This window comes from Athene cunicularia (assembly GCF_003259725.1).
Source record: "Athene cunicularia isolate RWA chromosome 6 unlocalized genomic scaffold, athCun1 chr6_part2, whole genome shotgun sequence".
NCBI lineage: Eukaryota > Metazoa > Chordata > Aves > Strigiformes > Strigidae > Athene > Athene cunicularia.
In genome coordinates, this window is record NW_020799106.1 from 5,693,958 (window position 1) to 5,712,042 (window position 18,085).

An 18,085-nucleotide genomic window follows, 5' to 3' on the forward strand; every position below is an offset into this window, starting at 1 on the left:
GAGCTGTTGTGCTCACTTTTGCCAGTAATCTTCATAAAGTAAATTATATATGGCCTACCAATTTTATAGTTGTAGTTGAAATAGAAGACTATTTCTAAACATTACTCCAACATGTGAAAATTAAAAGAGAATAGAACTTGTTTTCTCTATCACATCTGTTTGTATTAAGAGCAGTCTAATTTATATCATTACTGTGGGACTGGTTAATTCCAAAGGCAACCAAACAGATGTGTTGCATTTTGACTCTTCAAAAATTCATTATGGTTCCCATTTTTAAAAAAGGACAGACTGGGAAAGTACAGATTGCTCAGCCTCTCTTCAGTCCCTGGGAAAATCATGGACTGACTCCCCTCGGAGTGGTGACTAGACACAGTGGTGACTATGAAGCGGAGTCAGCATGACTCCCAAGAGTAAATTACACCTCATCAACTTGACTACCTTCTCGCACATTTCTGGATGAGGGCTATCATTTAGAAAGGCTCTCCGCACAATCTCCTAGTTTCTGTAACCAAGTTGGAAAGTTAGACTTTGGATGGCTGAACTAGATGGATAAAAACCGGTCAGATGATCAAGCTTCAGAGGGCAATGGTTCATGGTTTGTACCCTACCTGGTGGCTGGGAACAAGCGGAGTACCACAGAAGTCTATCCTAAGGCCAGTTCTGTATGGGATCTTTACCAAGAGGAGGTGATGGAGTTCACACAGCAAATGTACAGATGACACCAGACTGGGGGACTGGTCGATAGGCTTAAGGGCAGAGCTGCCATTCAGAGGGATTTATGCACACTGTAGGAATGGGCTGATGGGAATATTATAAACTTCACCAAGGATAAATTCAGTCTGGCAGTTAAGAAGGGTGAACCCCTTGCTACAAACAAAAGCTGGGGCTGCCTGGCTGCGCATCCTTGCCGCCTGATCAGCTGAAAAGGGCCTGGGGATCTTGGCACACAGCAAACTGGGCATGAGCCAGCAGTGTGCCCTGGCAGCAAAGAACATAAACAGCATCCTGGTCTGTAGGAACCATAGCAGAGTGAGAAAATTAAGGGAAGTGACTATCTGCCTTTATTTGTCCCTTATTAGCACCCAGAATGCTGCATCCAGTTTTGGCCTCCACCCAATACACAGAAGACACTCGATTAACTGCAGTTAGGTCAGCAGAGGACCATCAAGACAGTTGGTGGCTGGAACTCTTGTCTTACAAGGAGAGGCTGAGGGAACTGAGCTTGTTCTGCCTAGACAGCAGATGGCTTCAGGGCATTTAACAGCACCCCACTGAAACCTATGAGAAGATCATCAAGAAGATGGAGCTAGACACCACACAAGGGATGCATGGTGCGAGAGTGAAAGGTAACAGACATAAATTGGAACAGAGAGGTTCAGCCTGGCCATAAGGAAAACCTTTTTCCCCATGAGGACAGCCCAGCAGTGAAGCAGAGAGGTTGTGTAGTCTCCATCCTGAGAGGTTTCCAAGTCACCGATGGTTTAGACCCTGACCAAGGAGTCCCTTGGAAGACAGAAAAACTCCCAAAGCAGAGGAGATGACTACAATGAAGATCCACTTAGCTAGATCCAGTCACACGTTCCAGCTGCTTTCAACAAAAGCCTTTGTTTCCTTCTGCATTTTTCATACTTGTTTGCTTTTTTGTGTTTGTTTTTTTGCTTGTTTGGTCGGTTGTTTTTTGTTTGTGGGTTGTTTTCTTTTTTTTTAACATTTAGTTTTACTTTAATCGCACCTAACGGTGAGCTTTCCACAATGCCTATTCCTTGTGATAGGGGGGTAGTGAAGTGTGGTAAGATAAATCCACTTTTGTGAAGAAGAGATTTAAAATTATGCTTGGAAAACATGTGATACAGCCTGCCCTCCTGCAGAAACTCCCTTTCCTCCCTAGAAGACTCATTTTTTGGGGAGATGGAGAGCATATCCCAAACCTCGTTCCCAAAGCCAAAACAAAAAAATTGTTTCAAGGTAGGCTGTCCTATGAAATGCAGATAAGAAAACTGAAAATGTTTTGGAAAACATCAATACATTAAAGGTAAAAAAGGTGCAGTGAATACCTCAGAGGACAAGAAACAAGAGACAAACCAGACAATTCAGAATTCTATAAGAAATGTGGGTTTATCAGACAAATAAAGCCCAAGCAGTGGTAGCCCCTGCATCAAAGATGTTTCTGTAATGTGCCAAATCCATCTGTTTCTGTTAAGTGAACTATGCTAAATGATCATAGTAAAATAAAATTTAAAATTCCCTTGGATAGATGAATATATCCCTTAGCCAGTGATAAGTACATTTCTCAAACTGGAGAAGATGAAATGATTTTCTACAACCTCAATATTTGCTCAAGTCTCTTTCAGTCTCAGCTGACTCTCTCTACTATTTGACCTGCAAGTAAAATATATTATCTTTTTTTTAAAAAAAAAAAAGTTGCACAGAATAAGCTTGTCAATGAAAAACCTGTGCATAATTGTAAAGATACACAATCTAATGCATAGCCCACTTCTGAATGCAGAGGTACCACCACCATCATCCTTCCCACACATTCCCCACCTATGACTTGTTGTTGAAACGTAGACTTCTCATTTTTAGCAGATGTTCCTCCCAGACACTGAGACAGTGAAAATAAAACCACCCTAGCTGTGACTCCTATATCCATTACTTTTATTCCTGCTTTTAATTATCAAGAGGCTTCTGGTGCCCAGAACACGTGTCCACGCACATTTAGTCATTCAGCAACCAATAACTGTACAACTGAGTGATCGGTGCCAGCTGACATGGAACTAAATAACCCATTAAGCACATCATTGTGCAAACCAGCCTTCATGTCACAAATCAGTAATTTGATTCTGCTTTAAGAGTCTGATAGCTTTTATTACTAACTAGGCTCCCCAGGTGAAGTGGAATTAAATACACACCCTCCAGCCACCCCTCAAAGAACAATATTTCAGGTCTGGTTTCTGAACTAATTATTACATGATTTTGTTGTCATTTTTATAGGCGCCAAAAAGAATCACACAACAACAGCTTTTTAGTTATAGGTACACTGCCTGTTATTACTAATGCATTTAACAGTGCATGGAAAATTCTTGGGTCTGTATGTGAAATGATTTCTTTACTTTGGGAAGGTTTCACGACAAAGTTTTGTGAAACGAGGCACCAAGGAATATTCCTCTCTAACACATCAAAGGAGAAATTTATTTAGATCGGTATTTTCCCTCTGCATATTTTTTAAAATATTAATCTTTGACAGCTTCTGCTGACCAGTGAAATGGAAGGGCAGATATTAAACATAATTTTATCATTTACAAACACAGAGGGCCATAGATAAAAACGGCACAAAGACAGCCACAAGATCCTTAATACCTATGAAAATTTAAAAAAATCTTACCCAGCAAATTTGTTCTCCTAATGTCTAAACTGAAACTTTCCCTATGTAATCAGAATTTATTATCTTCGTATCCATTATGAACATGTAACACAGATTTTCTCCTTTCTTGTGCAACAACATTTTATACACTTGCAAAAGGCTATCACATCTTCCCCTTCTCTCTCCCCTTCTGTGGCTCTAATCACTGGGCTAATTAAGACTAACCCATTTGGTATTTTTCTTATAGGTCATATTTTCTTATACTCTAATTATTCTAACTGCAATAAATCAGAGTGCATTTGCTTAACCAACTAGGGAATTCTGGAGGTGCTTACTGCTCATCTTGGCACCATAAAACCCCACTTCCCTTATTTTTAAGTAAGGTACATGAAAAGCAGAATAACAGCAGCCAATAGTAACTCAGTAAAACCTTGCTTGGTCGCATGAGGTCAAATTGATCAGAGATCTCCAGTATTATCTGACTTCAACAGTGAGTGAATAAGAACTAATGAATCTAAATACTAATTAACCATAACCAGCCCAAATTCAATCAGTAACTGGAGCTGATCAGCATTATTGTTATCCCATTGCAATGAATTCAAAAAAAAAAAAGAAAAGAAAAAAGGTCTTTTTTACTAGAACAGACTTTTTTTTTCATGAAAATAAAAAAAAAATGCCTTTGATAAATACTTGTTAGTATTAATGAAATTCATTTGGTTTATCATTGGCACTGCCTACCCATAATTTTAAGATTTTCTGGGAACCGCTCAGGCACGTGAATAATTTCAGTAAAACCCTCTCACAGTCAGTTAAATATCAGAACTGTATCTGGTTTCAAATCTTCTGCAAAAGTTTGATTCTGGCAATGAGTACAAACTTCCCTGAGAAACCAACACAGCCTTGGGCCTCACAGAATGTAGCTGCTGTGATGGCCAAGGTATGTCAATAGAAGAAGGGTTTGTACGCACCCAAATTCCAACTTGTACACATGTGCATAATTGCACCAACTTCACTGCGGTCTGTCATTCTGAACAGCAATTTCCAAAAGCTCTGATGAGAATAGGGCCCTGGTGAAGATGTTAACTTGTCTCCACAAACCGGATCTGTGAGACGGTGAGGATGAAGATATACTCCTTTCATGAATAAACTCAGCACTTCGAAGTCTCCAACATGAAAATTAGTTTGTCAATTTATATTAATCTGCAACTCACAAAATGTGAGGCAGCGGAACAACAGAGGTCTGTCCTGTGAACTGGGTGAACCTGTATGTTAAATTAAACACTACACAATGTGAAACAGAGCTTGTGCTTCTATGAAATGCCAAAAACCATACAGAGCAGCCTCTTCATCAGTGCTCATCTTCATGCAGAGAGACACTTCAATGACACTTGCAGCTAAAGAAAGGAAAACTTGACAGGAAAGAAGCTGAGTAACAGCAAACATGGATATATCAAGAATAAATCACAGCAAAACAATCAAATTTACTTCTTTGATACGATAATGCCCCTTTGGCGATAAAGGAGCAGAAGTTTTTGTAAGCTGTCACATTATCTCCTTTAAGTAAGCTAGAGAAACAGGTTCTAGATGAACCTACTATAGTGCTTGTACATAATTCGTTAAAATATACACTCCAAAATATACCGCCAAAATTTGTCTGTCAAAATGACAGGATTTATCAAGCAGAATTCAACAGGCACCTGCACTAAGCCCAATATTTTCATAAAGACTTTGCACAATGGAATAGAGTGGGCTCACTAAATCTGTAGGTGGTACTGAAGTCTTAAGAGACTGCTACTATAAAGCCACTGTTAAAATGTAACATAATCTTGACAGGCAGCAAAAAAGGAAGATAGGAACAAATGCAAAGTACTGAATTTAGGCAGGAAAAATCAACTGTACAAATAAGAGATGGGATCTGAGTAGCTAAGCAGGAGCTCTAGAGAAAAGCATTAAGAATTAGAGCAGATCGCAGGCTAAATGGGAAGCAGCAATGTCACATTCTTGAAAATAAAGGCAACCAGGTTGTTGTAAGTATAACAACTCACGAGTTGAGACCTCCACTGGAAGTATTGCGCTTCCAAACAGAGGTAAATCAGCTGAAGAAAAGGATGGCAACAAGCATGAGCAGGATATGAAAAGAAACACTCTTTATAAAAGAAAGAAGAAAAAGGAGATAGCCAGTTCTCCGCATCCTTGATGGACAAGTGCTTTAACCTGCCATAAAGAGACATGTGGGGTGGAATTTAGGAGGAAATTTCTCAAGGTGATGAAGGAGTGCAATAGATTGCTTGAAGACCCTGGGGACCTTCCAGCTGTGGATGTTTCTAAGAACCGTCAGTCAAATGAACATTGGGAATTATTTGAAGTTAATCCAGGTCTGCACAGGAAACAGGACTGATAGGGTACTGATAGGAAAAACACTTTGGAAAACAGTGATCACATAAATGATACACTAATTCATTTATATAAATTTAATTGTCTTAATTTATATGGTGATCAGACACCTAGTAAACTACTCAGAACCATTTCAATCATCCAAACATTAAATTTTTCTCTTACCCGAAATAAAAACCATAATCTACTCATCAATTTAGTTTAAACTTCTGTTTTCTTTTGTGGAAGTACTAACATATCAGTATGCATATATATGCAGGCAGTATGGGTATTAAGGTGTATTTATTCAATGCAGTGCAAGAAGATTTATTATTGTTAATTACCGGGATATCATGAAAAAACACCCCCGCTTGTTAAATTTATACTAGGGTTGATTACTGAGGCTTCATTCAGATATAGTGCATTAACTTTGCAGAGAACCTCCACAGTGCTATTTACTGACTTTTAACTGCTTGTTTCTAAAACATGCACAGTTTTTTAGTGTAGTATTTTAATATAGATAGAGGCAACATAAGAAACAGAGAAGGGAATGAAACCAGGTGCAAGATCTGGATGAGTAGAGACTTTAAAATTTAAGATTTAAAAGAGAAAAGAGAAGAAGTTTACTTTCATATGTAAGAAATCCAATTCTAAATTTGACCTCTTGAGGAAGCCTGTTCCCGTGTTCGACTGCCCTCTCAGCAAAGAAATGCTTCCGAATGTCCAGTCTAACGCTCCCCTGGCACAGTTGGAACCATCCCCACACGTTCTATCAGTGAATCCCAGGGAGAAGAGCTCAGCACCTCCCTCTCCCCTTCTCCGCCTCGGGAAGCTGCGGAGCGGTGAGGTCACCCCTCGGCCTCCTTTCCTCCACAACTGGACAAGTCCAAAACCCTTTAGCTTCTCCTTGTAGGACACTCCTTCCAGACCTTTCATCACCTTTGTTGCCCTCCTCTGGGCACATTCAAGTACCTTAACACCCTTAAACTGTGGGTCCCAGAACTGCACACAGCACCCCAGGTGAGGCTGCACCAGCGCTGAATACAGGATAATCCCCACTTTTGTCCGGTTGGTTTTACTGTGACTGATGTGCCCCAGGATGCGGTTTGTCCTCTTGGCTGCCAGGGCACACCACTGACTGTATCGAGTCTGGGCTGCTTTCCAGCCACTCCTCTCCCAGTTTATACTTGTGCCTGACGCTTACTCCGTACAAGGTGCAGAATCTGGCACTTCAACTTGTGAAATTTCATGGTTTCTAGAAAAAGCAATCATGGTTCAATTTTTAAAAGACAAGGCTAAACGTTCCTCTTTTTTTGTAAGAAAATCCCAGGCTACAGAACTGCCTTTAAGCTTTGAAGCCTTGAGCAAGGTGATCTGTCCCAGGAGATAATGGAAACTACTAATCATGAAGATTACAGTATTTTTACTAAAATGTCAACTGTTTTCAATCGCATTCTCAGTCAGTAATATGGCTGTTGGGGATTCAATCCTGCTTTGTCCAGCACTTCCCTTATCCTGTATGGGGAGGCATGGCAGAGTGGAGAATTTAGCTCTGGAGATGACACTGAGGTGAAGTAAAATCACGGTGCCACTTGTTTTATTTTTATCTAGCTCAAATGACTTCCCTGGTGTGTAGAAACTACTAAGTACATAGACTGAGATAGACATCAGGGAATCTGAACACGCATCTCTAGGCCCTGAACTTTGTATCTAAACATCCACCTTCTAACCTACATCCATATGCCAAGGTAGCTTTTAGTATGTATGTCCCTGCTTCTAAGACTTTTTATACTGGATTACTGTATTATACAATTTCTATACATAGTTTAGTATCTTTAAATTTCATACCACTGTAATAGTATTTATTTTAGCCAAGATAAAAGTCAGAAGTCATGCACTAGTTATTCTTTTCTAAGTGACTGACACCCTGTGGGAATTCCAGTTTTCACACTTTACAAAAGACAATAATTATACTACCTTCAAATCAGGCATGAGAAATTAAATCTGCATATAAACAACATGAGAAAAACTGTAAGGTAACAGGAGAGAAAATGGAAAAGGGAAGAAAAAAAGGAGGAGAAGGAAAAGAAATGAAGAGGGTGCAAACAAACTGTACTATGTGAGGAGGGACAACGCACAGCTATACCTCTGATGCAGCATGACAGTTCTTCAGAGAATACTATCTTACGTTTTCACAGGAAGCTATTCATGCCAGTTGTTGAATGGTCCCTGACATGAATTTCAATTGTTCTCTTATTTCTCTTTGTGGATGATGGTATTTTTTGGCAATTAATAATGCTCTCAGTGGGTTTTTTACCTAGGCAGTAGATAAATCTCTGAGCTCATCAACATACCCAAGAATAAACAAAAAGGAGCAGAGACGTATCACAGCCTAAAACCCAATTATGTCAGGTAAAAGCTGCCTGCCAAACCTCTGAGCTATCTGGCAATCCTACAAAGAGTGTAAGAGTGAATCATTCCATCTCTAAATATCCATGCTGCAGGTAATACTTGCTATTGAGTTTATAGAAAATATCAGAAGAAAATGAAGCTTTTTATTGATGAACTAAACACAGCCTAAAAAGTTATTTGGATTTAACTCTACCAGCTGAGAAACGTGGTAATTTTATAGGGAGAAAAGAGTAGAATTATAAAGGTAGTATGTTCTACAAATGCATGGTGTAATTTCATATACCAAAAAAAGTCAAACACCCAAGCAAAACCAACGATACAGCAGCAAACTATTCAGACAGGATGATCTTTTCTTTCAGGAAAAAATAACTCCCTTCACACAGATCCTTTCTGCAGTTAAAAGGCAACTAGGGTGAGCCATCTGCTTTCTGATCTCTGAGTTTCCTATAAACGGCAAGAGCAAATCAAGCAGTCAAGCCTGAGATGGTGGAAGCTGTAAGACGCAAGGCTCAAGGCTATATTAATAGAATGGAACAGCAAAGCGGAAAGGGAAGCCCAAGTTTAGGTAGAGATAATTTTAGGTTTCATCTCTGCTGGGGACTGGCTCCATTTCAGAAATCAACTATTAGTCCGCAAACCCCAACACAGGCAAATAAAGCCACAATCTGCACTGGTACTGCTCTGCTTAAAATCTGGTTAAATTCTACTTCTGGCTTCGCTTACAGAGGTGACAAGCTTGTCTTATTTCTTGGCCACTGACCAGTCAGACTGAGCTTTGTCCTTATACAGGTCCAAGGCACCTGTGAGATCTCACATCACTTCGAGCATGTAACTGTGTGCTGCAAGGGTTACCTTTGCTGCTTGTGGTTAGCTCTTCCTCACTGAATCAGCAAACAATTATTCAGCTCTGTTCTTTAATTGATGAGTATTAATTAAACCTCATACTTGGCTGTTTACACATTTGGAATCCAGCTTTCAACAACCCACAGACATTTTCAGAGTGTATTTGACAGAACCCTGTGGGGTCAGCAAATCTCACCGACGTAGCATGGCATGCCATGTGCAGGTGGATGCCAGATGGGTTTCTCACTAAGGCAAAAGGGACCGATTCCAATTCTGATAGCACAGCAGCAACAACCACAAAGAATGTAGAGCTGCCTGACATCTGCTTATCTGATTTCCTCAATGAGCAAATTACACACGGATTATGAAGAAGGTAAAAGGCAGGCAGTGTATGATTAATGCAATATGGATGGAAGAACAATGGATGATGGCTATCCAGCTAGCTCTAACACCATTTACGCAGTCAAGCATGTGGCCCTCACCACAAGACTGCACACAGCCAGCCAGTGGATCTCAGAGCCTCTGAAAGAATGATGGTATTTCCCTACCTGTGCTGGCCATGATGCCAACAGAGGAAACCAGATATACACTGTGGTGAGGGGATGAACTGTTGCTGGAATGGGGACCATGCAGCTGGTCTGGGGGCAAGGGGGCTAACTAATGCAGTCGTCTGTTGAAAAAGCCATTCTCAGGGACATGTAACTGTACCTGTGTGCATCCCCAAGCTGCCAGCACCTCGCTCTAGATAGCTACTGGCAGCTCTTTATTCTCAGTACTTCATGTGGATATGCTTTGCAGCATTATAACACGAATGTTGTTACTATTTTTGTAGGTGAATTTAGCACTGTAACAAAGATCAGGATATTTCAAAGGCTAATCAAATTGGCACATATGATCATTTCTCATACGCTATTTCATGCAGGACCATGACAAGAACAAAGGCAGGCTTCTATTTTCAGAAAGAAAATAGGACAGACTTGCTGAATAATTGGGTTTTCTTATATTTTCTATAATCATTTTATGCAGACTACTTCATGTAGACCAGGATAACAAGGCACTTGGAGTAACAAACTGATTTTATGTTAATGTTACTGCTCTAAATTCCTACTACTTGGTACAGTGAACAGCAAGAGGGCCTCGAAAGCCAATAGCTAAGTTACACTGAAGGAATGATGCTCTAAAACTGCCATTTCAGCACAATCCGTGCAGTAGATGATGCACAGTGCTCCCTTGCTGCAACACACTTCGGTACCAATATACACTGACTGTTGATACTGAATATAATGAAGGGTCTCTTGTCTCACTTCTGAAGAACAGGCTGTAAATCCCAGAGGTTCTCAGGTAGTATCTGGTTTGTCAACCTCTACAGAATCTGTTCAGGTAAGCAGTATTTAAAAACACCATCTTCCATTTATCAAGCTCAGTGGAGGATTTATTTTTACATTTTCTTTCAAGATTTCTCTTTTTTTTCTGAGTCAGTTTCCCTGTTATTATTATGCCTCCTTACTTGGTATGCCCACCTGCCTTCATCAATTCTGCATTACAACTGCATGACTGCACTTTCAGGAAGACAATCTGGTGTGATTCAAGTTCTCAAACAACATTTAAAAACCAAAAAAGGCAGGAAGGTATCATTAACAGCAAAACCAAATATACCTACGGAATAGCATGGAATTCTAAAAACATAAACCAAAAGAACTATTCAGGGTTAAATTAAAAAATAAATTAATCCCAAACCTTTTTTCACTGTCATACTGCTGCATCAGCAAGGACGTGCATGACAACAGGACCAGTTCTTACACTGTGACATCAGTGTCAAAGGGCAGAATGACACAAGACCACAGCACTGCTACTCCATTCTTCTGCCAGCAAAACTGAGATCACAATCTAGCACACAAATAATTACGTTTTTGAAGTTTGATTACATATTGGATACATTTTCTGCATTATGCTAAAAGGAGTCTGTCCTACCAGTTAAATGATTCCACAGTGAAAATAATGTCAACTGAGAAATTTCAACTAGGTCATGGACTGTACAGATGATTATGATCAGTAAAAGGGATCTATGGCCAGAGCAATGAAGATCTCTGAGCCAGAACTGGCACTAGCATTGACAGGGCTGATTTCAGAATCAGAACCATAGCCTGAGCTATTAACACTATTGAGAGGCTGCCGTCTCCATTTGCAGGCTTGCATTTCTCATACTCCAGTGAACCGTGTGGCAGGATGCATATTTTAATAGAGTATCTGTGATTTGTAACACTTTTGCTGTGCCTCCCAGTTTTAGATCCAAAATTCAGTCCTCCCCTTTTAACAGAATAATATTCATTCCATTTCTCTGGGAATATAATTTATATTAGACAGTAAGCACCAAATGGCAAGGAAGGAATACACATCACTTTTCCTTGCTGTAAGAAAAAAACCTTCAGCAAAGATTTTAATGTTCCAGAAAAAATATTGCCTTGTGCTTAAGCTTCCAATGAGCCGCTAAACTAAAGCTAGCAAATCATACTGGAAACTTCTGTTTTCCTGAAAGAGGGGGGCAATTTTGTGAACAATTAAAAACCATAAACAATATGTGACATAGTCGTAAAATAATTTAATCCCTAAACTGGGAAGAATTGAAATTTAAAGTAGTATGTAAGTCAAAACTCTTCATGCCATCCATTTCTGTACAAAGCATATTGGCTTCTCTGTCTGAATCAGTAACCCCAGCCCTACCAGCCTTTGATGGTAAGCCGTGTTGCAATTTGCTGTGAGAAGTTCTTAATTCACAGCCTCGCATGATGCCTAAGGCTGTATAGCTTGGGCAGAAGACAGTGCAGATTTGCCAGGATGGATAATTGCACATTTATATTGTAATGGATACAGAATGCAGCTGACACTTTCACCACTGGTCCCTGGATCAGCGTTTCTAAAACCATTCACTATTTTTGTCTATATATACACCCATAAAGCCTTGGGTTTTCGTTCTTTTTTAAATCAACACAACACATCTTTCCCATTAGCTGACACTTTACAAGCTGGAAACCTAAGGCAGATTTAAGAAAATTATATTTTTAAAATGGAAAAATAATAAGAAATAAATAGGCCATACAGTCACATGATGAATATAAACAAGCAGGCATAAACAGCAAGCAACGGTAAAAGTATTATCATCTAATAGTTGCATGCAATGTAGCAAGTACCTCGCTTTTATAAATAAGGTTTAGCACACACTATGACTTTGCCCCATCAATTCTCCATTACTGCCTTAATGCTAATACATAAAAGAAATACTAATACATAAAAGAAAAAGACAGCAAAGTCAGACTTGGCTTGACAGGGCCCTGGATAACACGCTGCTTTCAACAGGAGGTTGGACCAGATGATCTCCTGAGGTCCCTTCCTTCTGTGATCCTCTACATACGTATGTTTCTCTTCTCTCTTTCCCCTCACTGACAAGAGTGTGAGATGACTAAAATGTGTGACAGTGAAAAGTAACGTTTGGTTGAAAAGATACTGCAGTATTTTGGGGTTAGAAAGTAGGCTCAGTTTAACCATAATATTTCGGACAAAAAGAATAATACTGAATAGTATTTAAAAAATACTATTCAGATAATGAAACAAAGTAGTAAATGTTAGCGTACAGTAACTGCAGGCTTGAATGTGGTACTCTCCGAGCGGTGAGTTCCTGGCACTCCTCTGAAGTACTTCTTTCCATTTACTCACATCTAGAGTCACCTGGATGGTGCATGTGAGCTGCTGCTTTGGAGGGGAAAGAAAACCTTCACTGTCAGACCTGTATGCAAGATGTAGCCTGACAACATCAAACGCTTTTTGATATACTTATATATGCAATCAGAGAAAGAGTCTACTCTGACAATATACATAAACCAGTTTGAACATTCTGCATATTCTTGCTTGGAAGGGGGCAGCTGCTTTTGACACTCCTATAGTACAGGATGATTTCTCTGTATAGAAATAATATAGTACACGGATGTAAAAAGACAATTTGGGAATTGCACATATGGGGATGAAGAGGATGCTTATTTTGCTACCCACTATTCATTTTATATGTTAAAAGAACCCAGAACCTGCAATTAGAAATCTCCCTGCAAAGACTGAGTGAATGGCTGGAGCATGGGAGCAGGGGCAGCAGTCAGACGCAGGTACAATGAAGCAAAAAGTTAAAACTTGTTAGTCTGAAAGTGCAGGAATGTAGCAGCACAATAGCCGGGTAGTTTCTATTATCATTTGTTTAAAAAAAAAAAAAAAAAAAATGACTCTAATTCAATGGTTTAAACAAAGGGGACCTGAAGATGTGTGAGGAGAACAGCCATCCCTCCTTGGGTGAAATAACAGTGTGTCTGTGCTTTGCCTTCCACTCCCATGTCTGAGATTTAAAGGGTGAGCATCTGCTTTTCCCTCTTCTGTCTACCTGAGATGTGGACACACCATCTGTTTTTAAAATCAATAAATTAATCTGGTTTTCTACTAACAAAGTTTTAATTTTTTTTTTTTTTTGTGGAAACACCTCAGCTCTTAAGAACAGATACTTGTTATGGCAATTGTGGCAATTGCAAACTCTAAAGATATTTCTTAGGGTAACCACCTGCCCATATGTTCATGAAAACAGGATGCAACTTCTGAGGAAATGGAGAGGGTGGGGTTTATTTACAGATACACTGCTGAGCAGCTTTTTGCTCTATAGAGCAACAAAGCCAGAAACATTATTACACCGAGAACCCAAACGGTCATCTGATTTGCTGAAGTATTAAAGGCCTTTAAAGTAATGAAATTGGCAGAAAATCAGACCTTAGAGAGTTGGTTATACGGTACATAAACATGAAATACAAGCAAAATTATATGTGTAGTTGTTTGCCGGAAAACAGAAATTGGCTTTATTTATTTGGGAACACAAACTGACCTGGTACTAAATGGAGATTAGCATTTAAAAAAATGTCAGCAGTTAAATTTAAATTATATGCAGACTGTCTCCCAAAACTATTGCAGTACAGAGCATTTGGGTAAGACAACTGCAAGGGAGTCATAATAATGACGACGGAGTTCATGATGTCAGTACAGATGTAAATATAAACATGCAAGTATTTCTACAGTATGAGATGACTTCTCAGGTGTACTGTGGGGTAAAGAACACCTAAATACATATTATCCAAAAATATCTATGAATTAAAATATGAAGTGTAATTTATGTAGGATATTGCTTTAAGTTTCCCCCATAATCAAGGTTGGTGATCCTGACTCAAGATGTGAAAAAGCCAAGTAATATGGCCGGGACAAAAAGCTACCAGAAGCATTTACTTGCAAGTATGCATATCTGATCATGGCACTAAATAGTTTTAAGTCACTTCTTATTTGGTTTCTGCAACACAAATATAACATTCCCCGGTAATACCTTTTACGTGACTCAGGATAAAAAACTGAAAAAGGAATGGGCGTCCAACTACCCTTAACAGACGACAGGCACTTCTTTTAGTCCTTTTTTTAAAGGACATCAGATATATCCTTTTTCAGTCACACTTCATCTAGATATATCAATCTTTGGATGACAGGACTGATAGAAAAAGCAAGAAAAGCATCATTTGAAGAAGGTAGGGCACCGAAGCATCTGCTTGGTAAAACCAGTATAGAACATATTTTTTCCTGAATAACAAGGAAAGAAAATCCTCTCCTGGTTAAAAAAAGATGACAACATAAGTATTACTAACTATGTTTATACCAGAAGCCTAGTGCATAAGGGAGCACAAAGAAAGTTCCTGCTTTCTGCCAGGGAAGTTGACAAGTTGCTGAGGGAAGGAAAGGTCAGTTCTGATCTACTTAGGTCAGAAACGGTGCAAGTGATGAGAGGTGCAGGTCCAACTGGCTTGCTAACTACTGCTGCAGAAGTTCTTCCTCTTGTACAATTGGTGTAGGATAGGAAAAATGAAGAAAAAGATATTTAACGAATCTCCAATATATATTTGTAATGATTTAGCATCACTTACAAATTTCAGACCAACAGCAACGAAGTTTCCCAAGACTATGAATCGTTCTTTGCCTTTCCTCCCTATGAGGTCTCAGGGCTCTCTTGGAAAAACAAACCATTATAAGAGAGCAGTAAATGCCTTTTTTTCTCAAATGCTTCGCTGCTTTGCTTTTAAAACAGAGGTTCAATTCACGTGTGCTATTGCCTGCATCTGGCAAGATCTAACTCATTCCTACTGCAGAAGTAAAACCAGGTAGAAAACCCTACATGTGTAGGATAATTCTGTCATTAATAAAAGCAAAGGTAGAATCTAAACTAGACGCTTATTAACTGGCTGAAAGAGAAACTGGATGATAGGAAGGTTTTCACCATTGCTAGCTTTCTTTCCAAGAAGTCCATATTCTGAAAATTCCGGTAACTCTGCTGGATACAAGAGATTGAAGTTTGCTGTGGTGTCTCTTATGGAGAGAAATCAAGTGTATCGAAGAGCTCACAAGCTCTGTTAGATGAACTGTTAGATTTCTTTAAAACTGAATGGAAAACTACCCAGAATTTGCAGCCAACGGAAGGAAAAAAAAGGGAAACCACCTCAGGGGTATTTTGAGGTAGCCAAAACATTTTAAAAAGGGTCATGCTGAATGTGTACCTAAACTGAGCTTGATTTTGCAAAGGAAAATAAAACTCACAGTACAAGATTGTAAGCTAAAGAGATAGGAATCTAAGGAATGAAATTGGGATATAGGGAGGATCTAGCTGAAATAAAAGTATCTAGGTATGACAGAAAACCAAAATGAATGCCTTGTCTTACTTTTTTGGGGGGGACTGGGGAGGGACTGGAGGTGGAGGTCACGTATAACATGGTACAGAGAATGTCTGCTCAATGTTAACAAAGGTACAACCTGCAGAAGAAATTCAAAAAGCTTAGTCTCCATGCCAGAATTCTGAAAGAAACAGAACATGGAATACACACTGAGTAGAGGGATTCTTTAAAAATGCATTAAAATCATGCATTGCATCAGATAAGAACCACAACCTCAATACACATTTTCTACTTCATAAAATTAGGGAACACAGGTTCCTCGTTCACTGCTTCCACGAACAAAGAGTACTAAAAGCCTCCTCAATACAGCGTATCAACATTTTTACCTCTTCTTCCTCTCTGTAAAACTCATAGCAGTTCATTTGTTTATTCTCCAATAAAAAGGAAAGAATTCCACGAAACTTTGACTTGGTGAATTCTCTTCCACTGTTCTTGGTGCATTTCTATTAGGATGTCTTTATTACTAGTAGTTATTATTAATTTGAAGTCATTATCAGTTTCCACTGTGTTTAATATCCTAATGGGATATTCTTAGCTGGTACTTCAATACAGCTGCCTCATATTCTTCGACTAAACTTTCATATAGAAGCTCCTTTCTTTTAAAGAAGTTCTAGAATCACTCTTAACATTATGTAACATTTCAGACGTATTGTCTCAAAAACTGTTAACCTGTTTCTTTAACTTTTCTGTTTTTCACATGGCAGACTTCTCGTCTTTGATTCTACTATCTACCCTAATCCACTACCATAACAGCAATATTCTGATTAAAACACTATCCAGATAATGCACAAATGTTCCTGTAAAAAATCAAGTTCCCAAAGCCTCTAAAATTTCACAAAAATAAGATGCTTCAAGAGTCAAAAAAGGACTGAGGAATGCAGACACTAATAACCACATGCAGCTATACGCCCTGGATCAAATATATCATTATTTCTAATCAAAAGCTACCGCTGGATTAATTACTCATTGCAAGTGAAACAACAAAAAGCATCTTAAGGGAAGCATCCTGCAGTTCAGGAGGCATTTCTATTACAGCTCATCAGTGCAGCACACCTTCCACGATTTAGATGCTCTCGAGTGTTATTCACATTATACCTGCAGGACTGGAATGAATGTTTTATGTATCTATGGTTAAGCTTGGATGTTGAAAACCGTATCTGATAATTTGCATTAACAACAGTATTTGGCATCATTTTACAGTTAGGAACTCTATTTTAAAAAACATTTTCTCAGTGTAATTACATGCTTGAAATGCTTCCTGAGGAGCTGATCTGGAGAGTTTCTGCTTTTACTTTGATGTTGAAATATTGTCCCCTGTGAATCAATGTCCTTGTTCATTTACACCTCTCAATTATATTTTGATCAACATTTTCTCTCCCTGATTCAGCCTTGCAAACCCCTGTAATCTGCAACACATTGTTCTTTGGCACTGTACCAGTGAGCCCCCATAAGCTGGCCACAGAACACTTTTATTTCCTCACCTTGGCTGCTGTGGTAACAGCATACGTCTGAATAACCATCAGATTTACTAAAGCTTCTTACAGACTGAAATTAAACTGGCATTGTCTGGAATGTATCTAATTAGGAATGCAAATCCATTCGTACTCAAAAAATGAATATCAGGGTTTCCTCTGCACTCTCTCTGTGCTGGCGGCCAGTATCTCTATGGGATGGTGGAGTAGCTTACTATCTTTTCAACAAACCTTGAAAAAATGCTCTTATGACAGTGTCTGAATAATGATATTCATTAAGTAGAAAGCTGCACATGTCCTTTCTAATGATTTTTTTTTTCTTTTTTTTTTTTTTTCTTTCTATCTCCTGGGCTTTTGTCAGGACTCTGCAATTGCTGGGCTGTTGAATACATTCAAATACAGTTGAATACACTTCAAGCCACACTGATTTCTAAGGCAAACACATACATTGTTTAGGATAATGGGAGGTTCAGTACAAGTGGAGGCAGGCCCTATCCCATTGGTCACAACTTCTTCAATTCAGAGGAGGAGGAGAATCTGCTCTTTGCTACCCACAGCTTCAGGTACAGCCAGTGAGATAATTTCTGACACTTGGTTTTTTCTTGCCTTGTCAAATTGCACTTGTAAAGCAAAAATGGAAGATGGCATTGATAGAAATCATCATAGTAATTCTGTCCATTTAGGTGTTGTGTAATGACTTGCAATTTTATAGATGCATTACGTACTTACATATTACACGTACACACCGCTTACTGTGAGTTATGCATAGGTACAGACTCTTCAGATGTATTTCCCCTCATGCTTCAGAAAGAAGTACAGGGGATATAATTTTTTTT

General features: G+C 39.0%; 1 protein-coding gene across 1 annotated transcript in view; it reads right to left on the minus strand.

Annotated features, from left to right (window-relative positions):
• Positions 1-18,085, minus strand: part of CTNNA3 (catenin alpha 3) — a 471,555-nt gene that overhangs the window by 67,298 nt on the left and 386,172 nt on the right. The window lies entirely within an intron of this gene.